This window comes from Pogoniulus pusillus, chromosome 34 (genome assembly GCF_015220805.1).
Source record: "Pogoniulus pusillus isolate bPogPus1 chromosome 34, bPogPus1.pri, whole genome shotgun sequence".
Lineage (NCBI taxonomy): Eukaryota > Metazoa > Chordata > Aves > Piciformes > Lybiidae > Pogoniulus > Pogoniulus pusillus.
Window position 1 is genome coordinate 9,301,933 of NC_087297.1, and position 16,764 is coordinate 9,318,696.

At 41.4% G+C, this 16,764-nt stretch overlaps 1 long non-coding RNA gene across 1 annotated transcript in view; it reads right to left on the minus strand.

The window, feature by feature from the left end:
- Window positions 1-1,071: 1,071 nt before the first annotated feature.
- The window catches only part of LOC135189915 (uncharacterized), a 69,391-nt gene continuing 53,698 nt past the window's right edge, over window positions 1,072-16,764 (minus strand). Inside the window, exons 3-4 of the long non-coding RNA XR_010308365.1 lie at window positions 7,063-7,185; window positions 1,072-1,256 (exon numbers count right to left, since the gene is read on the minus strand). This is a non-coding gene — a long non-coding RNA (uncharacterized LOC135189915). The remainder of the gene's footprint in view (window positions 1,257-7,062; window positions 7,186-16,764) is intronic.

The following is a 16,764-nucleotide window of genomic DNA, read 5'->3' on the forward strand; positions in this document are numbered from 1 at the left end:
CAGCCTTTTTAATTAACCAATTCACAATTACATGGAACTTTCCTTCTCTTTTCTGAACTAAAGGAAGAGTATTTTTATAACAAGTTCAGTTCTAAACTTCATCTTTCTTTTTTTTCTTTCCTGCTACAGCAAGCTATATTCAGCTGCTTTTATTCTGAGATAGAGGTCTCCATTTTTTTTAGTACAATAAATCTCAGCTCTAGTTTTGGATCTGATTTCTGTCATTATTTTTATTATACAGCCAAACACTCTTCTTTCATCACTCAATGGAGACTTCAAAGCTATTAATAAAACTTGACATGAAGGAGAGATGGAGAAAAAAACTGGGTAGTGAAGAGGTAATTGGAGAGTCAAATACAGGACAGGTACACAAAATGCATATTAATGTGCAGCTTGCTGAAAAGGACATTATTGTCTCTCACTGAAATGAAATAGTATCACTACCTTATATACCTCTACCTACATCAATGTCTCTATCTATATCTCTGTATTTCTCTATACCTATCTGTTTTTAATGTTGTAAGACTGAAAATGTTTATGTTATGTTTATTTTGAAGGAGATAAACCAAAAGAAAATGACAAATTAAATAGAAAACCTAGAGGGTCACAGGAAGGAATAAAAGGGATTATTCAGAGGAAGAGAAGCTATGTAAGCAGAACACTTAAAGCAAGCAAATAAAAGGTGTAAATGTCAGACAGCAAGAACAGTGAGAGATTAGGAAGTTGAGGAAAGAGAAGGAAGAAAGAATTTGCCTAAAATGAAATAAACATTTTTACTTTTCTTGCCTGACCAAATAAAACCCCAAAACCAACCACAAAACAACAACAACAACAAAAAAAAAAAACCCTTCCTAACTGATGGAAAGAGGAAAATGACATTGTGTGAAACCTTAGAGGAAGTTCTCATCAATACAACTGTAAAACCAAAGTCTGACTCAACCAGTAGAGATCAGAGTTGATCAGCATTTGGCCAAACCTAAAAGGAACTGTTGCAAAGGCATGAACACCTCCCATCATTTAGGAAGGAGATACAACCTTTGCCTATGAGTTTCATACCAGACTCACCAAAGATCTTGGGTAGCTGGTGAGTGAATGTGGAGAGCTGCAGATGAGCATAATCTTTACGTCCTTATTGACAATATCTCCATCCCAGCAGGAGCTCACTTTTGGCAGTTCCCTTGCTGTGCTTTTAATTATGTGAAACCACAACGTGTGCAAAAACCTTGGTCCCAGCTGCTCAGCTTCTCTGTAGTTTGCTGCAAGAGAGAGAAGCATTGCAGCAGTGTTTTCATTTTCCTCTCTTTATTTAGCTAGTGGACTTGTGGCAAATGGCAGTAAACATTATCAGGATTAGAGATGAAAAATTTATTTGAGGAGACCATGCTGAGTAGTTTTGTCTCTTAGGTCTCTCTAGTCTCTCTCAGAGCATCTAGTCACATAACAAACTATGCAATGTTTGATGGTTAATTTGCTGCCTTGCTTAAACTGAGTTCATTATGAAAGAGAGCATCCTACTGCTGCCTGTGGCTCAAGCAAAGAGCATGCTTTGGGATTTGTTGCTTGGGAGTGGCCATGGTTGAGTTGATTGGATAGGTTGATAGGTTGGACTGGATGATCTTGGAGGTCTCTTCCAACCTTTACTCTGCTCTGGTCAGATCTCACCTGGAGTCCTGTGTGCGGTTCTGGAGCCCCCAGCACAAGAAGGACATGGAAATATTAGAGCCAGTCCAGGGGAGACCATAAAGATGGCTACAGTAGCTCTGATATGAGGATAGGCTACAAGAGCTGGGGCTCAGCAGCCTGGAGAAGAGAAGGCTTTGAGGAGACCTTGGAATGGCCTTCCAGTATCTGAAGAGGCCTACAGGAAGGCTGGGAAGGGACTATTGACAGGGACTTGTAATGACAGGACAAGGGGTAATGGGTTTAAACTGGCCAGGGGGATATTTAAACTGGATGTTAGGAAGAAGTTCTTTGCAGTGAGGGTGGTGAGACACTGGCACAGGTTGCCCAGGGAGGTTGTGGCTGCACCCTCCCCTCCCCAAGGCTAGGTTGGATGAGGCCTTGAGCAACCTGTTCTAGTGGGAGGTGTCCCTGCCTATGGCAGGGGGTTGGAACTGGATGAACTTTGAGGTCTCTTCCAACTTATACCTTTCTCTGAGTCTATGCTGTCTGCATTGTGTCTAATGTAATATATTTTGACAAGGCCAGTTTTATGACAAGCAGTACTATGGCAATGCACATAATTATGTCATATTTATAAGGTATAAAATTGTGCCTCTATGGACAGTATAGAAGTTACCTGCAACAAGTGCAAAAAACATGTTCAAAAGCTACACAATGCAGGAATGGTAGAAAAGAAAATAAACAATTCTCTCTTCACACTCATTCTTCAAGCAAGATTTGAGACAGGGCTGCTTATCATCAATAATAAAATCTATAAGCTAAAGTAGCCCAACTCATGCTAGATTTTATGTAAAGGTCAACACAGAATACTGAAATAGTAAATGCAGACATGCACAAACATCTGTATGTGCAGAGAAATAGGTTTCAGTGCTTACTAAGAGAGCAGCATTGTCAATATACCACATTGCCAGGACCAGATGATGACATCAGAAGAAAGCACCACCTCTTTAAGCCAGTGCCTGCTCCTCCTTTCAATCTGTCATCAGAAGGACAATTTTTTATGATTTACTATTCACAAAAAGGCTTTGATTTGTTAGGCTAAACTGATGGTAGTTTGCAGCTTGCCTGGGAGACCAACATTACACACTCCAGGGGAAGCTTTAACACACTGAACATTGAAAGGCAAGTTTAACCTTGCAGTGCTGGAGTTAGCTCTGCACCTTTGCATCATATTGCTGTGTGATGAGTGCATGGCAGAGGGCAAGGGGGCACAGACCTCTGCACAGAGCAGAGCTGGTTTTCAGGTGGTCACCTCTGGGATGAAATTACAGCAATCCCATAGCCACAGATCTCTGAATTGTAATTTGTACAGGAAGCTCAACATAAATTTTGCAGCCAAGAAAGCTGAGAAGCAATCAAGGAAATACTAAAGCTAGCTTAGCTGTCGCTTACAGAATCGACCTCTTGAGCTTAGATGTCGCTTAGAGATTCAACCTCTTCAGAAGGTCAGAGAAACCTTCAACCATCAAGTTCAGCACTGCTAGAGCTATAGGGCTGGGTAACTCAGCTGAAGCTAGAATGAGCTGAAGCAGTATTTTGGATTAGAGTCATAGAATCAAGCAGGTTAGAAGAGATTTCCAAGAACATCCAGTCCAATCTAACACCCAACCCTGTCCAGTCAACCAGACCATGGCACTAAGTGCCCCAGCCAGTCTTTTCTTCAACACCACCAGGGATAATGTCTCCACCACCACCCAGGGCATCCCAGTCCAATGACATATCACTCTCTCTGGCAAGAACTTCCTCCTAGCATCCAGCCTAGATCTCCCATGGCACAACTTGAGAATGTGTCCCCTTGTTCTGTTGCTGGTTGCCTGGCAGAAGAGACCAACCCCACCTGTCTACAGCCTCCTTTTAGGTAGTTGTAGACAGCAATGAGGTCTGCTCTGAGCCTCCTCTTCTGCAGGCTGCACACCCCCAGTTGCCTCAGCCTCTCCTCACAGGGTTTGTGTTCCAGGCCCCTCACCAGCTTTGCTGCCCTTCTCTGGACACCTTCCAACACCTCAACATTTCTCTTGATTTGAGTAGCCCAGAACTGGACACAGCACTCCAGGTGTGGCCTGACCAGTGCTGAGTAAAGAGGCAGAATAACCTCTCTTGTCCTGCTGGCCACACTGCTCCTGATACAGCCCAGGATGCCATTGGCTCTCTTGGCCACCTGGGCACACTGCTGGCTCATGTTCAGCTACTCTCTACCAGCACCCTCCAGTCCCTTTCCTCCTGGCTGCTCTCAGCCACTCTGTCCCCAGCCTGTAGCACTGCTTGGAGTTGTTGTGTCCGAAGTGCAGAACCCTGCACTTAGCCTTGTTCAGTCTCATCCCATTGGCCTCTGCCCACCTATCCAGCCTGTCAAGGTCCCTCTGCAGGGCTCTCCTACCCTCCAACAGATCCATACCTGCTGCTAGCTTGGTGCCATCTGCAAACTTACTGATGCTGGACTCAATCCCCTCGTGCAGATCATAAATAAAGATATTGAACAGGACTGTGCCCAGAACTGATCCCTGGGGCACACCACTAGTGAGCTGCCAATTTGATGTGGCACCATTCACCACCACTCTCTGGGCCCAGCCCTCCAGCCAGTCCTTGCCCCATATCAGAGTGAATCTGTCCAAGCCACGAGCTGCCAGCTTTGCCAGGAGCTTGTTGGGACAGACAGTGTATGTAAGCATGCTTTTAGATCTTAACATAGAAACCCTTCTGCTGCAGATGCAAAACAAATACTTTTGCTTTTTAAAATTATCTAAAAAATATTTAATTCAGTGGAGTAGAATTAATGCAGCAAAAAAAAAAAAGAAAAAAGAGAGCAACACTTCTGAATATCCTCCATTGATTATGGTGTTTGCTAATGTCATCCTCATTACCACCAGTAGCCACTTTACAAAATGTCATTTGTAATTTGTTTTTCAGACAATGTTGCTGTGCTTCCTTGCACCGTTGTTTTTTGGGGCAAAACTTGGTTTCTTTTGACAAACACTTGGAAATAGTATTACATGTACTTAGGAATGGCTGAAGACTGCATTTCACTAAAGAGCAAACTGAATTTTCAGTGCCTCCAAGCTGAGTTGCTGCAACACTATGGGACCACTTTAACTTTTCATGCTGAAATTGCAGAAGAGTGTAACACTCATAATTTTCCAGGTTTTGGCAGGGAAACTAAAGACTACAATTTCACACAGGCAAAAAAAAAACCAAACCACAAAGCCAAACTAAAGCGAAAATGTCCCTGTAGAAATGCTGCTGCCACTTGACAAGCCTTGTTAAAATTCTATTGTATTAAGAAAATGACTAGCAGAAACCCAAGTATTGGGTCTGCTCTGCAGGAAGGAGGAGGTCTTGTTGAAAAAAAGCAACTTCTTTTGTTGAGGTTATTCTTTCTGTTTTCCTGCTTAAGTTATAAAACCCTAGGATATTGGTTTTCTGTAGGTTGACTCATTGTGGAACCACACATGGTCTGTATCAGGAACTGGGTGGCCAGCAGGACATGGGAGGTTATTCTGCCCCTGTACTCAGCACTGCCCAGGCCATATGTTGAGTCCTGTGTCCAATTCTAGGCTACTCAATTCAAGAGAGATGTTGAGATACTGTAATGGGTCCAGAGAAGGGCAATGAAGCTGGTGAGAGGCCCGGAACACAAACCCTGTGAGGAGAGGCTGAGGAAGCTGGGGGTGTGCAGCCTGCAGAAGAGGAGGCTCAAGGCAGAGCTCATTGCTGTCTACAGCTACCTGAATGGAGGCTGTGGCCAGGTGGGGTTGGTCTCTGCTGCCAGGCAACCAGCAATAGAACAAGGGGACACATCCTCAAGCTGTGCCAGGGCAGGTCTAGGCTGGATGTTAGAAGGAAGTTCTTGCTAGAGAGAATGATTGGCATTGGAATGGGCTGCCCAGGGAGGTGGTGGAGTCGCCGTCCCTGGAGGTGTTCAAGAAAAGCCTGGATGAGGCACTTAGTGCCATGGTCTGGTTGATTGGCTAGGGCTGGGTGCTAGGTTGGGCTGGATGAGCTTGGAGGGCTCTTCCAACCTGGTTGATTCTATGATTCTATGAAGGTAATATAGGAAATTACTGGGAAATAATAAAGACTAAAACTATGTTTCCTGGCTTTGTTTAGTATCAGATACTGCAATTAATACCAAACAAAAATAACAAAATGTTCCACAAACAACACACGAAGGAGATCCTAACAACAACAATAACAACTTGAGCATATTCCCCTCCCACCTCAAAAAGAAAACCCCAAACCTGAACTGAATGATTGCAGCTCACTGCTGACTGCTAAAAGAGAAAAATACTTTTTTTGACAATCATATTAAATGTCCCTTTTTAGACTTGCAGCAAGTGACAGGAAATGAGGAGAATAAAACTCAACAACTTCTCTGAGCAAAAATAAATTCTCACCGTGGAAAAAAAATTCTTCTTACTAAGTTAATTGCTCTGTCAAAGCTCCTAGATGGCAAAGAATGGATGATTCCACAGATATCACTGTCTTGTGCTACTGCAAAAACAATTTTGCAGTTTGAACAGCTTCCCACTTTAAAGAGTTGAAAGGTTGTGTGCCACAAACGGCATTTCTACACTCTTGGAGAGCAGCAAGTCTGAGAAGCAGCAGCAAACTTCAAAATCTCCTCTTAGAAGATTGAGAAGAAGCCTTTAAATTGAAAAACCCAAGAGAATTTTCATAGGAATGGTAAATGAGTCATTGTAACCTCCTGCAACTAATTCAGACTAATGATAGCCACTTGTCAGCACTATTGCTGTTTAATGCTTTTCCTGAAACCAATTCCCCATCCTTCTGGAGAATGTGCAGCTGTATTGCATACAGCTCTAGAACCTCAGTACAATGCCATGAACTGCAATTTTGATATCAGCCTTGGAAATCCATGCAAGGTTTCTGCAGAAAAAAGCCTCACAAGACCCACAAAGACCCTAGAAAGTTGTTGAGGTTTTGGTTCTTTGCTTTTGTTTTTGGTTTGGGTTTTGTTTTTAGAAAGGAGCAGATTGGTTATGGAACAGACATAAACTGATAAGCTTTTGATCATAACAGGTCTTTGCATTGCTGAGACTGAGGACACTGTTCAAGGGACAGAGAAAATGAGACAGCTGGCTTTACAGAAGTGAAACATTGCATAAATACTTTTACAATCCTTAGGAGAGACTCCAGAGAGAAATCAAATAATAAGCACACAAAATCTGTCAAAACACATGTTCTGCCTCCCAGTTTCTTTTTGATCTCTGTCAGTATCCATGGACTGTAGATTGTAGTATGATGTAAAAATTAAATGATGTTTTAGTGGCATATTTTTAGGAGGTGATATATGGAATGTGCAGAGACAATTTGAGAGCATTAGGAAAAATACAGATATAAAGACAAAAAGTGACAACAAACCTGAGGGGTCTTCTGATATCCTCATCTCTCTGATGCAAAATAGCACTAGAACCTCTGTATGGGTCAAAGTTAAGATCCATCCAATCTAGTGCACTGTGTCCTACGATGGGCAATAGCTCTTGTCTGGAAGAAAGGAAATGTAAAGGGTTATTGTTCCAGAGTACAATCCCAAGCTCCTATCATTTGCAGAGCAGGGACTTCCTGACACAGAGATTTCTACTCTATAGCCAGGCTTGATTTCTTTATCATGAAGAAATCCAACAGCCCTGTGATGCCTGGGAAATTTTGAGTACCCATTCATCCTGTTGTAAGTCCTACAGCTTACCTGCAACTTACCCTATATTACTTACATAGGAGTCATTCTAAATTCAGTCAGCTTTCAGAAAGCACTCAGCTTTGTGAAATTCTTTACACACACCTTCACATCCCTGAATAACTCAGTATCTTCAGCAAACTTTATCATCTTCCTCTTAACCCTTTTGTAGATCATATATGTTAAACAGCAGAAGTGCCAGTCACTGCTGGTGACTTTTCACTATGGATGTAGAAAATTTATTCTCTGCTCTTTACTTTCTTTGAAGGGGAAACTTACTTAATATATTTTGGAAATCCAAGATGCTTCTTACACTGAATTACATATACATCTCATAAAGGTGAAAATAACCTTCCTCACAGGTCTGTATACCAGGGAGATGCATTATTAAGCCACATGAAGCACACACCTGAATAAATGCCCAGAGCAATCCATATGAAGTAAGGGCAAAGCCATCAGCAGAATATTCCAATTTGCCTTTAAATCCTTTAGCTGTTAATCTATCATGAAGATCCAATTTGTGGAATTGAATGAACAGAAAGATCAGCACACAAGGTGAGATTATTAAAGCCTATTCAAAGAAGTGTCCTTGGCAATGCATAGAATCATAGAATGGTTTAGGTTGGAAGAGACCTCAGAGCCCATCCAGTTCCAACCTCCCACTAGAACAGGTCACTCAAGGTCTCATCCAACCTGGCCTTGAACACCTCCAGGGAGATTGTGGAGCACAGAAGCACAGAATGTGATCAAAGATCAAAGATCACATTCTGTGCTTTTGTGCTTCACAACCTCCCTGGGCAACCCGTGCCAGTGTTTCATGCTTTGACTCTTATTACAGCAGAGATCTCCCAATGGAACAGAGAGGAGCCCACCCATGTGTTAGTATGTAAAGTGTGAAAACGCAAATAAGGGAAAGCTTACCCTGCACAAAACACATTTGAGGAGAGAAAGAAGATACAGAAATACAGCTCCTTATGGAGTATGCTGAAGGGTTCCTATTGACTCAGAAAAGAACTGATGGGCAGATTATTAAGGAAAAACCTTATGGAGTTTTGATTATGCTCATTAATACAGGGTTGAAAATTAGCCTTTACTGACTTGAAGAGATTTGGTTCAATAAGGAGGAAATTGATAAGCTATTCAGTCCAGTGAGTTGTTAAACTAGCTTTTCATCTCTAGAAAAAAATGAAACAGCTCAGTTTCAGAGACCACACTGTGTGGTAAGTGTTGGGGTTTCAAGCACTGTGTGCTAAGCACTTCAATATTTGTGATATAATGAGCTGTCACTTGATAACGCCGAGGGGTTTTACTGCTCTCTTGGAGAGACCACCACCTATGGTGAAGGAGAACACTCTAAGAAGCTAGATGTGGGTCACATAATCAAAATATTTGCTCTTATTCAGGGTTTTCCATCCACTTGATATGTTGCAGACAAAGGAAGGAATCATTATTAGCAGAGAGGAGGAAAGAAGTGCCCAGGCATTTTTAGCAGAGAGGAGGAAAGAAGTGCCCAGGGCATCAATCATTTGCACAGTCAGCCAGGTAGAAGCTGTGCAGAGCATCCAAGTTTCTTGAGTCTCAGTGATCTCCTTACTAAACTGTTCTTCAGTCACCCTGAAAACCTGGTGGCAGTTCTAACTATTAACAGAAGCAATTAGAATCTACGTCATAAAAATGTAGTCATATCTTGTTATAAATCCAGCTCCCATTCCAGAGTGGCAGGGAAATTTCAAGTAATCCTACCAACAGAACACAGTTAGCTAACTTCTAAAAATATATCTGAGAAATTAAATGAAAAGTGATTTACTAAATAAGTAATTCTGGATATATAATAATTCTGTGATTAGTTCCACTACACAGACTTGGAAAAACAAAACTGTTCAATGCATTAAATTGCTTGCTAATTAGATGTTCTACTGGAAAGTTACCCCTACTCCAGGAATTATTTTCTAATTTAAACTAAAATTGCCAAGCAATTTACCATAACCATGTAATTGCCATTTAGCCAGATTCTGAGGGGCTGAACCCCTGCAATTCCCAGAGCTTTCGACAGCAGGTTGCGGTCCACCACGCAACACAAAGCGTGTGCAAAACCTGATGCTGGCTGTTGAAAGGGGATAGTGGAGACTGAAATGCAAATGGATTTATCATTGTTATCTTTCTCTTGTTACTAGCTAGCTGGTATTCTTGGGATGGGAAAATACTGGAAATTGAAATGACCTTTAAATTAGAGACAGTTGGGTATTTATAAGCTGGTGACAACTTGCCTTTTTCATATCTTTATCAGTATGAGCTCCTGCAAGTAATTTGTGGCTCTGAAAACATACATCACTGGAAGAAAAGCATTTCCTTGTAAGAATTAACATAATATTTAAATTTATCACATAAACAAAGATTTATAGCCTGATTAAAATCAGCCACGGTGGTGTCCTCCTTGCCATTCTTTGTGAAGATGCATAATGGGAATCAATTTTGATTTGCAGTATTAATTGTTCTGAGGCATAAAAACTTGGGTATCTGCCTCACACACTGAGAGTGCATTTCAATGCAAAAGCTTTTCCTTTTATATTCAGCACTTCTCAGCCAATCTATGTTGGGGATTTTTTCGTTTTTCCTTCAGTTGCTGAAACAAAGTAGAGAGGGACCAGAGACACAGAGCTGGAGCATCTGCTAAGATGACCCTCAAAAAAGCAAAATCTCCTGGAAACTGCAATCTGCTTCTGAAGGAAATAAAAGCCGCTTTTTGCACACCAGTTGGTTGATTAATGATACAGCTAAAGAAAATTTAAACCCACAATACATAATAAGTTGAAGGACAAGCAAATGGCAACTTCTGTCGTATTGCTTGAAAGCTGAGAAACTACACTTTGGATTCTAATGATGCCAGTGATATGCATACTATATTTACCTTAACTCCAGGCAAAGGAGCTCAAAATTGAGCTACAGGTTACTAGAGTGAAATGCAAAGTTAAAGAATCTGGGGCTCTTTAGTCTGGCAGAAAGAAGATTTGGAGGGGAGTTGATGAATGTTTCTAAGTATCTGAAGGCTGCCAGGAGCCAGGGGACAGGCTCTGCTCACTGCTCCCTGTGATAGGACAAGGAGCAATGGGTGTAAGTTGCAGCAAAAGAGGTTCTGCCTCAAGACAAGGGGCAACTTCTTTACTGTAAGGGTCACAGAGCACTGCCACAGGCTCCCCAGAGAGGTTGTGGGGTCTCCTTCTCTGGAGACTTTCAAGGCCTGTCTGGATGTGTTCCTCTGTGATCTGTGTTAGATAGCATTGTCCTGCTCTGGCAGGTAGGTTGGACTCAATGATCTTGGGTCCCTTCCAACCCCTAATATCCTGTGATCCTGCGAATCTGGGCTGAAGAATATTTTTTTTTGTGTCAGAAAATAACAACTTTAAATGACATCATGGCTGGGATGGTCAGAGATGGTTAAATCTAAGCTGGTATCTGTTAAAAAACCATCCATCCAGAAGCAGTTCTGGCAGCTGGTGAAGATGATGAATGGCCACACAAAGAACAAGAAAATGAAAATAATAAAAGTAATTACTATGCCACAAACCCTTCAGCTCTGGGGTTTAGTTTATGAAATGCTAAGTAGCCCAGTAACATCCATAGCAAAAATACAAATGAAAGATTAGATAAGCTTTTTGTGTCTTTTCTATTATTTTTCTCTTTCCATTTTTTAAATCTGATACTCTTAAGTTTAAACAAAAAATAGCGCACTGAATTCATTAATTAATGTTTCATTACTAGAGGGTAGTAGTCACTGCTCAGACTTTTTACCTGCTCTTGACCCCTAATCAGAAGGGAAAATAAAGCAATATTTAGTAATAATATTACTATTTTAACAAATTAATTATTGTTTTTAACTATTAATTTCCTTTCCCCACAGTCATGGTTTAGCCCTCATAGGTAGTTCAGCCACTTGATCACTTTTGCCTAGGCATGATGGGGAAGATTGCAAGAGTAGAAATGAGAAAACGTAGCTTGAGATAAAGAGAGTTGAGGAGGTAAAGCAAAGGCTGCGCATACAAACTAAAGGAGCTCCTTTACCACTTCCCATCAAGCTTGGCTAACTGCCATTCTGATTGGCTATTTTGTGTCCAAAGGCTCATTGATACATTGATAAAAGAGGCTACACTGATAAAAGAGATGAGCAGGTAACATAAGGTGCTCTGCCGTTGTATTTGTGCTTGCCTGTTGCTTCCACCACTGCCCGCTGCCATTGCTCTTTGCTTCTGGCAGTATTCTGCCTCATTGCCTTGCTGCATCCTGTCACACCTTACAGCAGTGTGCTTTGCTAAGCTATAAGGTAGATAGGGCTGAATAACAAGCCATGTGCTTTGAGCTAGATTGCCTGGAGACTGTTTTGAGTTCGCCAGGAATAGGCATAACTGCCTTCATGCAATAGGCCTGCATAGCCAGTGTGACATTGTGCCAGGGCTGCACACCTGCCAAGACATCCTGCCTACACCTGCCAAGACAAGGAGCCCTGGAAGGGACACACAGATCATCCCGAGGGGCCAGGATCAGGTCAGAGGTCATTTGCCTTCTTTCCCCAGCGTCCTGTCAAGCCTGGGAAGAATCAGAAGCCTCAGAAGCTGACAAGGCATCAACAGAAGTCCCTGAAAGTGCTTGGGTGCTTTCTGAAGCTGTAGTAAGCCCTGCAAGTCTGGAGATTAGTATTTGTGAGTGAATACTCAAAGCCTCTTTAGCAAAACTCTGTAATTGAATCTAATTGAATCCTAACCTTTTGCTTTAAAGCAGAAAGGAGCTCCTTCAGTCCACCTGGTGGACAAGAACCTCCCCTTCCAATTCACTTGAGTTTTATGTATTATTGCTAGTTATTTTTTCCAGAAGTAGTTTATCCTTTATGTAATGCTTTCCATGCCCGTTGCTGTAAGAGGAAGGAGTTGGTATGTGTTTGATCAGAAGATACAACAGGCTGATAATCACTAGGGTACTAGAGATAAGATCCAGGGGAGTGAGGCTTGCAAGTATGTGCAGTAGGGAAAGATGGTATGTAACAGATTCCAAAATAAAGGAGGAGCTCTGTTCTCCTTTGTTCAGCCTTCTGTGGCATCCTGGCCATACATCACAGGATTTTGAACCCATGTATACTGAGAGCCTGGGGAGCTGGGTCGGAGCTGCTCCAGTCTTACCACCATGAAGGTGCAGTTCCTGGTGGGGTTTTCTATCTTAGGAAGATAAGTGCCTGCCAGCCCTGCAATCTACACACCTCAGGAGTCAGTTGGATAATTGGATAGGGTGAGTTTAACCTGCTCTTTGACCAATAGAGTTACTTGGCATTTCTTGTCATATATCTTTGTCTCTATGATTTTAGTATTTGAACTGTAAGCATTGTAGTTTCCAGTATACCTTTCTCTTAATGGTTTTAGTATTTGAGCTATAATAAAGTGTTGAAACTGTACCCAGAGAGGGGCACCCATGTGTGAGAGCATTCCCTGGTCCCCAAAGAACTCACTGGAACAGCTGCAAAAGAACTTAGTTCTTATTAAAAATTACTGAGCAGGCAACGAGAGTTTTGAATACTGAAAATTAATAAACAATGTTAATTCTGTGAAAATACCATCTTACATTAATTAATTACCCCTCCATTACATGCACAAATCTAAATCATAAGCCTCATAACTGCTACTGTGAAGAAAATTAGCTCTATCCCAATGAAAAGCAGCACATCCCTCCATATCGACTCAACAGCAAATGCACACACAGTAGCAATGGGAGTAGTTTGGGAAACTCTTTGTTCTGATGGCTGGGGAATTATTGCCAGGCAGTACATAATCACTGCTTTGTGTGCCAGTGCCAATGTTTAAGATATTTCTCTACATTTCACCCTTGATTATCTTTCCCTTATCTTTTTCATTTCCTTTCTGTTATTCTCTGTGGGTTTGTTTCGTGATGAAATTCAAAATGAAAGATTCATTTCATTTGCTCAGATAAATCAGTCTCAAAACGTGGCTGAACAACTCTCTGTGCCACACGTTTAAAGGAGATCTCACCAGGTAAAATTATTCTCAGATTTCCCTGTCTGAAGTTGAAATGCCATCCGTGACCCTTCTTAGCACTGCATTTGCTTTTCTCTTAGCAGCAGCAGTGCCAATTTGCACTCTTCCACAATGCACAAAATGCACAAATTTGTACTTTTTGTCACTGGTCATTTTCAGAACAGTTTTCTTTGCAGTTCTCATGACTAGTCTCTGAAAGTACATTTGCATGCTGCAGTAGAATGTAAAGTAGGCTAGGTGAGTTTCTCTGAATGTGCTGCTAAAGATAATCAAAGTGGCAGCCCCGTGTTTTGCAGTGCTCCATGGTAACTTGCTGACTGTAGTGAGAAAAAAGCTGCATGGTCCTAGCAGAACCACTTAGTGCTTGTCCTGGGCACTCTTACAGAATGAACTTAAGTTTCCTAACACCATATTTCACCCCATCTGCATTAGAAAAGGCTGTCCTGTACACTCTTCTGATCCAGCTCACATTGATCACTCTTGGTAACTGTCATCAGAATTTTTTTTGCTTTTTATGCCAAGGTCACTGAGAAAAAATATCATACATGATTATATAATCCCACTCCTATTCCCTCAAAAATATTCTCTTGCAAGCTCTGTAAAGGTTTGCTTCAGAAGATGCAAAGCACAGAAGTGTGAAATACCATTTGCCTTCCACCTGCATCTGCAGTTGGCTTCGAGGCAAGCCAGAAAAATATCTTACATGCACAATTTTTGTATTACCATTACAGTGCCAAGTGTCAGCAGCTAATTACACAGCTCATACATTAAAGCAGTAACATAATGGATGAAAAGGTCATAGTGAGAAAGCAGTACTTAAATAAGCTTGGGGTGGGGAAGGAAGGAATGTTTAATAAACATGAGGAGAAACTTCTTTACTCTGACGGTGGTAGAACACTGGAACAGTTGCCCATAGAAATGGTTGAGTCTCCATCTGTGGAGTCATTCAAAACCAACCCAAACACAGTCATAGAATCAACCAGGTTGGAGGAGACCTCCAAGCTCAGGCAGTCCAACCTATCATCCAGCCCTGTCCAATCAACCAGACCATGGCACTAAGTGCCCCATTCAGGCTTTTCTTGAACACCTCCAGGTACAGTGCCTCCACCACCTCCCTGGGCAGCCCATTCCAAGTCCTGTGCAATTTTCTCTAGGTGGACCTGCTCTGGCAGGGGGATTTGACTTGATGATCTCCAGAGGTCCCTTCCAAGCCCTGTGATTCTGTGAGATGCTGGCAAAACCCACATCTGTAAAAAAGTTGGAAAGCATCTGCAGGGAGTGGGTGAGTGCCAGTGCAATGGTGTGCACTCATGGGGCACTCACAAGAGTCCAGGAGGAATGCATCAACACTGGTAATGCTGGAGAGGGAGATAACTATCAACTGGAATAAGCAGTAGCTACAGAAAGGAATTCTAAAAACAAAGAGGGGAGCTTGAAAGCAAGCACAAAGGAACCACAGATATTGGCTCATAACTCCCTGCTGCTGCAAGGGTGAGGGTGATGCATGCATACCGCTTGGGTAAGGATCTGTGAATAAAACCTTCTGGAAGTAGAAAAGAGTGCTTAGGAATCTGCCATCACTTTTTAAAGTATTTTCTAAGTAGGTAGTTTTAAACCTCATCTGAATACAAAACCATAACTGTCACCCCAGTGGTATTAGCCAAGAGCAGAACTGAAGCACATCAGAACTCTCTAAGAAAAAAGAACACAGGTGGCACTGTGGTACACCTGTATGATGCCAAACACTCCAGCTGTGGCTCAAAATCCATATATGTAGCACAGAACTGTGTATTTCTGTTAACTTCATCACCCCTTGCACTATTTTATGCTTGTTACACTTGGTTTGAGATTATAAACAAGGAAAATTTGTTTACTTGTGAGGAGTTTTGCTTATATTTGTTTTGCTCAGGGCAAAATACTGTTGGCTGAGTAAGTGTGACAGTCACTGAAGAGAAAAACCTTATAAGCATCCCTACAATCAATGTACTCTGTGAAGCTAAATTAGAACATGCTCATAGTACACTATGGGTTCAATGAGTTTTTAACAATTCTCTCTTTATACTTGCTCTGCCTGTTTGCAGAAGGGTGACAGAGGGCAGCTAAGCATCAGAGCACAGTTTGCTTTTGTTTGTTTTGCAGCAATGACATCTCTGTAGGAAGTATGGCCTAACTGTGATACAACAGTGACAATTTGGAGTGAGCTATGTGGAGCAAGCTGCAATTTCCCCCCCTCCCCCCCGTGAATATGTATTTCAGAAACAAACAACAGCTTCCTAGCTGAGTTATATCTCAATAACATGTTTTTGTGAAGTAGCTGCCAGACATACAGCATAAAGTGCACATTTTAGACCAAAAAGAATTGTACTTGATAAGAATTTAAATCCCAAGAGTAAGCACAAGAATTATCTTACACATTTTGCTTTATAGGCATATTCATCTTATCCTTGAATGTAAAACATGAATATTTAATCATAACAAGCCATTCTCATTAGCTATTTTAAACAGATTTGTTTATAGTATCAATCTATTTTGCAATACATTCTTAAATGGGAAATGTCAGCTAATCAGATAGCATTGGAGTTTTGGGGTAGCTTAGTAATAACTATTCTTGAGAAGAATGTTGGATGTGTAGCCTGAAGGGAGAACATAGTTTCCTTATTCTTTTTTTTTTTTTCAGGACAAGTAGTTTGGTCCTTCCTAAAGAGATTGAAAAGTTTCTGCTATTTTTATAATGTGTTACAAATCAATTTCCTTTAGAATGGGGTAGATCAAACCCAAGCAACCATCCCTACATACCAATTATTCCTTCCAAGCATATAAACCTATGCAGAAGAGTAGCCATAGAGTTACCAGAGACAGAGTCTTGATTGAAAATAAGCACTATCAAATTAGTTATGGATTAGGATTATATCCCACCTTTGACAGGCTGTAGAAAAGGGTCTCAAAAGATGTTTTACTCTATTTTAATGGTTGTTTATGGACTAGAAAGTCATAAAACTGCCCAGACCCATAGCTGGAGTGATGCTCTACTCTAATGTTACTTACTGAATGTCTAGTTTGGGATTTTTCCACAGCGTTTTGGAACACAGGGTGTCATATTTATGCTTTTTCTAGTTGCTTTTCTTAGCCTACAATAGTTTCAAATGGCAGAAAATCTGCTGTCCCTTTTTGGGTCATGTTTGAACTGAAATGCAAATGGGGAGGGAGAGGGTTGCTTGAGGAAAAGCTTTCAAAGCAGCGCTTTTAATTAACATTTTAATGTCCTAATAAACTATCAAAAGAGTAAGTATGTGAAAAATCCATTGATAAAAAAGTGAAAAGTCTTGCCACCTTAATCTGCCATAAAAGCTCACA